Consider the following 7,379-nt stretch of genomic DNA (forward strand, 5'->3'; position numbering starts at 1 on the left):
AAAGATTGAACTTGTCAAGGATTTAACTCATGGTTACAGCAGTAAAGAAATCAAAAGACACGTTGCACTGGGAAAATTTACTGTCGAGGACATCTTCAATGTGCTAAAGAGCAAGGATATCTGTTTAAAGACTAAAGTGCCATGGTATTTTTCATTGCTTGTTGTGTATCTTAAAGCTGGACAATGGATAAAGGTAACAGAGGAAGAATAAATGTCTTTGGGATCACCACACAGACTGAATAGGTATGGAGAAAGGATACAACTCTGACATAGGCCTTTCCTAATTTTAAAACAAGCAGTGTTTCCTTGTTCTGTCTGTACAATAGCTTCTTGGTCTAAGTTTTGCATAAGCACAATTAAGTGTTCTGGGATTACCATTCCTTGTAATGCTATCGATAATTTGTTATGATGCATAATCTTTGCATAACCAATCAAACACAAGTAAACTTTTTTAGAAAAGAAGAAGAATCAATGTTTTTGAACTGTGGTGTCGGAGTATTGAATATATTAGTGACTACCAAAATAACAAACAAATATTTCTTGGAGAAAATGCATCCAGGGTGATCCTTAGAGGCAAAGATGATGACATTGGACATTTTGTCAGGAGAGGCTAATCTAGTCCTAGGGAAAAGCATCATGCTGGTAATGGTAAAAAGTGATCAAAAGGGAAAAAGACCCTCAGCAAAATGGATTGATAAAGTGACTGGAACAACGGACTCAAGTATAGCAGAAATAGTGAAGATGGAGTAGGATAAGGTTGTTATGAGTCATAGTTGACCTGACAGTGCATAACAGCAACGACAACATAGATATATGTGTATATATGCTTACACATGAGTGATAATGGCCTAGTGGCAAGAAGCTGCACTGCAATCTCAAAGACATGTGGTTTGAAACCACCAGCTGCTCTGCAGAAGAATGGACATTCTCCTCCTGAGTAATTAACTGCCTCTGATAAACCCCCTGGAGGGTCAGCTATGGATGGGTTCTGAGTCAACAGTACACAACAACAACAACATATTTGTGAAAACTGTGTGCCTTAATGTAAAGCTCTCTAGCACTAACTATAGAAAACAGTCTACAAACACTCAAATATATTTAAGGATATTTATAGTCTTAAATATCTTTATTAGAAGAAAAGAATGTTTAAAATATCCACCTGATTCAAAAAGCTAGAGAAAGAATACTGCAGAAAGCACAACAACTAGAAGGTTAGAGATAAAAAATATAAAGGCAGACATGATGAATTAAAGATCATAAAGCCAACTAACGAAATCAAATTATTGGGAAAATTATGTTAGTTTTATAAATATTGTTATAAATTAAAGAAACAGAAATGTGATAAATGCAATTAATATTGCACAAAATATACCTCAAATCCCCCATTAGCAAAGAGTCAATTCTAACCCGAAAGGACACACTCTCTGCATTGCGTATCCAAGCTCATTACTTTTTACAGAAGCTGACTGCCACATTTTTCTCCTGTGGCACTGAGGGGATCAAACTGCTCAACTTTCATTCAGCAACCAAAGCTTTAGCCACTGCATCACAAGGTCTCGTGTATAAAGCATAGCGGCAAAACCAGTTTAAGGATTATTAAAGAACACAATAAATAAATTGTACCATTTAATCAGGCAAGAGACGATCACTCATAAGCAAGATAAGCAGAGCCTTACTAAGCTACAAAGAACATTTCGAATTTGCCACATGGCAAACATGTAAAACTGTTTTCTACAGATTAGTAAGGAAGCACAAGTAAGCCCCGGTTTGTCTCACTTGCTGGAGTACTCGATCCAAGTCATTAAATGTAGATTTGAAAAGGGGCTTTTATTCTGTAGAAAGGTGCTCATGGGGTTGGGAAAGAGCCAGATGCCAGCCAGATCTAGAAGATGAATAGTTGATATCAAGAAAGTATGAAATTGTTTGGTATGCATTAATAAACAACATGTGCAAGTCAGTCAGTGTTTACTTTGCTTATTAAGTAATCCATCCCTGATATCAGAAAAACAAATGGTCAGCAACTAAATGTTTGTCTATTGATAGAATTATTTCTGCTAATAAAGTCAAAGGAATGTCATTATTAGAGAATTATTGTTCTACAACCCCTAACAGATTAGGAGATAAAGGCCATGATTCTCAGAGACTGACAACATTAATACAAAGGGAGACAAAAGACATTAAATAGTTCCTAATGGAAGTGTACAAAGAGTCGTGGTAAATTCTTGCTTACCATGTAGGAGTTCAAAGGCTGATTACTGGCCATGCACAGGCACTGCCCATCTGTCAATGGAAACCCAAATGCTGCTATGATGTTGAACAGGTCCCAGTGGAACTTCTAGCCAAACTAAGACAGACTAGGAATAAAGACCGACTACTGAAAGTGAGATCGTGAAAATCTGATAGGTTATAGAGGATCAATCCACAAACTATCATCAGGATGGAACAGGACCATGCAGCCTTCCATTCCATATGGGGCCACCATGAACCAGGGAACCAAGTCCACTGAAGATAACAAACCAGCACCCATGGCACTGCATGGCATTTTCTATGGACAGCTCTTATATAAAAAAAAACCCAAATAGATAAGGAAAGCTTAGCCTGAACAAACCTCTTATGGTGATGAATATCAGGTATGCTGAGTTCATTTTTCCATTCTTTAATGGCAGCACAGTCCATAGACTGCTACACTGCAGACCAAGGCATTCTGGAAGTTCGAATCCATCAGCAGCTCCATGAAGGAAAGATGGGAAATTGCTTCCCATAGGATTTACAGCCTCTCAAAACCCAGTAGACGGTTGGCTATGAGACCGTTCTGACTTGACAACAGTGCCTTCCTGGTGTAATTGTTTTATATGTATGAAAATTTCTATGACAAAAATCACACCATTATAAATATCAACCCTTTACATTTGGAAACACAATTGAATTAGAACAGTCTTTCAAGTGTCATTTTCAATTTTTTTTTATTTGGTAATGAGTCTGTTGAAATTTTCTACTTTCGTAAGTGTGAACTTAGGCAATTAGTGTATTTCCAAACATGGGCTTGAAGACAGAAATGAAGCTGTAGATAGAATGATTGACTTTTGTACAATCAAGAAATTATTCATTGCAAATACGTTTTATAAGAAACATAAACACAGGTTATACACATGGATTTCACCTGCTGGTATGCATGGGAATCAGATCGATTACATCTGTGGAAAAAACCGCTGGAGAAGCTCAATATCAGCTGTGAAAACTAGGCCAGGAGTTGATTGTGGAACAGACCACCAACTACTCATATGCAAGTTCAAGCTGAAGCTGAGGAAAATTAAACCAAATCCACAGGAGCCAAAATATGACTTTGAGTTCATCCCACCTGAATTTCAGAATCATCTCAGGAACAGGTTTGAGGCCCTGAACACTAATGAGTGAAGACCAGATGAGTTGTGGGAGGATGTCAAATGTATCATCCAGGAAGAGTACAAATGGTCATTACAAAGACAGAAGAGGAAGAAAAGACCAAAATGGATGTCAGAAGAGACTCTGAAGATTGCACTGGAGCGTAGAGAAGCCAAAGCACAAGGAAGAATTCAAGATACTAAAGAGCTGAACAGAAGATTCCAAAAGGCAGCTCAGAAAGACAAACCAAAATACTACAATGAAATGTGCGAGGAGCTAGAGTTGGAAAACCAAAAGGGCCGAACTCGTTCAGCATTTCTTAAGCTCAAGGAGCTGAAGAAAAAATTCAAACCTCAAATTGCTGATATCAAGGATGCTTTAGGCAGAATATTAAATGATTCAGGATGTATTAAAAGAAGATGGAATATACTGAGTCATACTATCGAAAGGAATTGGCAGATACAGAAGAATTTAATGAAATGACATTTGAGCAAGAGGCTATGGTGATGAAGGAAGAAAGCTGCTTTGAAGGAAATAGCAAAAAATAAGGCCCCAGGAATATATGGTATACCAATTGACGTATTTCAGCTAACAGATGCTGCCCTGGACGTGCTCACCAAGTTGTGCCAAGAAATCTGGAGAACAACCACTTGGCGAACTGACTGGAAGAGATCTATATTTGTTCCCATTCCAAAGAAGGGTGACCCAACAGAGTGTGGAAACTACAGAACAATATCATTGATTTCACATGCAAACAAGATTATACTGAAGATTATTCAAAAACGACTGGAACAGCACATCAGCATAGACTTGCCAGAAGTCCAGGCTGGGTTTAGATGGGGTCGTGGTACTAGGGATATTGTAGCTGATGTTAGATGGGTCTTAGCTGAAAGCAGGGAATACCAGAAGAATGTCTATCTGTGTTTCATTGATTCTGCAAAGGCATTTGACTGTGGGATTATAACAAACTGTGGCTGACTCTGAGAAGAATGGGAATCCCAGAACATTTAATCGTGCTAATGTGAAACCTATACTTGGACCAAGAGGCAGTCGTCAGAACAGAGCAGAGTAACACTGCATGGTTCAAGATTGGGAAGGGTGTACGCTAGGGATGTGTTCTGTCTCCATACCTTTTCAACCTGTATGCAAAGCAGATTATCTGAGAGGCTGGGCTCTATGAGGAGAAGTTTGGCGTCAAGAATGGTGGAAGGTCTATGAACAATCTGCTTTATGCAGATGACACAACCCTGCTTGCTGAAACTGAGGAGGACCTGAAGTGCTTGCTGCAGAGGTTCAAGGACTGCAGCCTTCAGTATGGACTGAAGCTCAATGTCGACAAGACAAAGATTCTCACCACTGGACCAAATGGCAGCAATAGGATGGATGGTGAAGAGATTGAAATTGTTCACAGCTTCAGTTTGCTTGGCTCCACGGTCAACACTCTTGGCACCAGCAGCCATGAAATCAAAAGACGTATTACGATGGGAATGTCTGCTCTTAGGGACCTCCCTAAAATACTAAAGAGCAATGGTGTGTCTCTGGAGACTAAGGTGCGCGTGATACAGGCCATGGTCTTTGCAATCACTTGTCATGCATCAGAGACTTTGACAATGACTATGGAGGATAGAAGGAGAATTGACACCTTTGAGCTGTGCACGTGGAGAATAGTATTGAATGTACCATGGACTTCCAAGAAAAGAAACAGATTCATCCTGGAGAGGGTTAAACCACGCAACTCCTTGGAGGCAAAAGATTCTGGGGCTTCGTCTGACATTCTTTGGACATGTTGTAAGGAGGGACAGGTCCTTGGAGAGGAACATCATGCTTGGGAGGGTGGAGGGAAAGCACAGGAGGGGAAGACCCTCTATGAGGTGGAATGATTCAGTGACTGGGGTAATCGGGATGGGTCTGTCAGAGGCAGTGTAACTGGCACAGGATAGAGCACGGTTTAGGGCTGTTGTACATAGGGTTGCTATGAGTTGCAAACGACTCGACAGCACATAACAACAACATCAAGAGGTTTTCAAATAATATGTTAGAGGATGTTCCTGTTTTTGTGTTGTCAAGTTGGAACTGATCCATAGATGTCCCTCAGGCAAGTTTTCAGAGGCAGCATTTCACACAGGCGGAGACTGCCCATCTTTTTTCAGTGGAACATGCACCAGAACAAATTTTTAAAAATATAAATATCTACCTAGACCAGAAGAGAAATAAAACATTTTAATTGTGCAATTAAAATGAAAACTAAAGTCCCTAACGTCAAAACTCAAAAACGTAGGGAGCTCTGGTGGTATAATGCATAGGGAGTCATGCTCTCAACCTGAAATCTAATCTCTCTGGCAGTTGAATCACCCAGGGACCCAACACAGTCACCTCAAAATGTTATAGGACTAGCTTAATTATCAGGGGAAAATAGCTAGTCATCATCCTATATAAAATCTCCCAAACACCAATGACAACTAACTACAACATTAGAAGAAGCGGAGGAGGAGGGAGGATCCACCTAGCCACATGCAGAGGTAAAGAAAAACCTTTTGAAAAGATTCTCACGAGTTTATGACAACTTTTACCATACTAATATATAAGGAAATCTTCATTTCCTAAACAACAAAATCAACAATCAACAGGTAGCCTAGTGTTGAGAAGCTGTGCTGCAATCCTAAAGGTACACGACTGGAATCGACCAGCTGCTCAGCAAGAGAAGTAGGGGCATATCTCCTCCAGTGTGATTTACTGTCTCTGAAAACCCTTTGGAGGGTCAGCTATGGGTTGGTTCCAACTTGACAGTACACAACAACCACAACAAAATCAACAAGTATATGTTAAATATTAGAGGTATTCCAAATAAAGTTTGGAACAAGACACAGATGGACAGGAACACTCGTGCTATTCAAAGTTTATCTGTAATGCATATCCAGTACATGGTGATATGCAGGAATACCAAAATAAACCATAGGTAAGAAAAATGAAAAAAAAAGATAATAAAGACAGCAATATGGTCTTCTACTGAAAAGATAAAATCTAAAGCATAAGGAATTTCAGAAAAAAAGCTTTGAGAAAATCACTACAGCACAAAGGAATCCAGTCACATACAGAGAAAGAACTAATTAGTACAAGCAATGGAGAAAAAGACCGTCCCCAACAACATAAAAAAAAACATGCTGAAATAACTCCTTAAAATAGAAAAAAAGGTAGGAAGCATCTCATTTCTTGATTTCAAATCCTACTACACTGCCATGGTAGTTAAGACAGCATGGTACTGGTACAATGACAGACACATAGATCAATGGAATAGAATTGAGAATCTGGAAATCAGCCCACCTATTTATGGTCAAATGATTTTTGACAAGGAGATGAAATCAATTAGGTGGGGAAATGACAGCCTTTTGTTTTGTTTTGTTTTTATTCATCCATTTTATTCTCTCCAGATTGTGTATTTCTTGCTGTATTTTGACAATCTCTTTGTATAACAAAGACTAGACCTTCCAAGTTTATCCCATTTTTTCTCTTATGAACTTTAATGGTTTTGGGCTTTACACCTACATCTTTGATCTATCTTGACTTGATTTACTACGTAACTAGGAAACAACCTGAAAGTATTATGCTGAAAGACCAAGATCAGTCTCATAAGGATAAATACTGCAAAAGACAATTGTAAAAATACAAGGATAACTAGTAAAATGTGTGGATATCCAAGTGGGTAAAGGGCAGGAGAATAGAGGTGAAGATGAGTAGGGTCTAAATCACAGAGTCACACAGTTTAGTGAGTTGAAGGATAGGGTAAATGAAATGAGAAAGATCTAGTGGGGACCTGTAAAGAAAGGATAATTTTTTACATAATCTAATTGTGATGTGTTTTATAAAACATTATGAATGAGAATTATTGAAACAAAATATGAATGAAGAATAATGTGTAAAGCAATGCATATGAACTTTTTTTTACTTTATTTTTTTAATTTAGGTTGTTTATTTTTTATTTCAATGAACATCTACAGAGA

This window comes from Elephantulus edwardii, unplaced genomic scaffold, assembly GCF_000299155.1.
Source record: "Elephantulus edwardii isolate Elephantulus edwardi_28Jun2011 unplaced genomic scaffold, EleEdw1.0 scaffold00040, whole genome shotgun sequence".
Classification (NCBI taxonomy): Eukaryota; Metazoa; Chordata; class Mammalia; order Macroscelidea; family Macroscelididae; genus Elephantulus; species Elephantulus edwardii.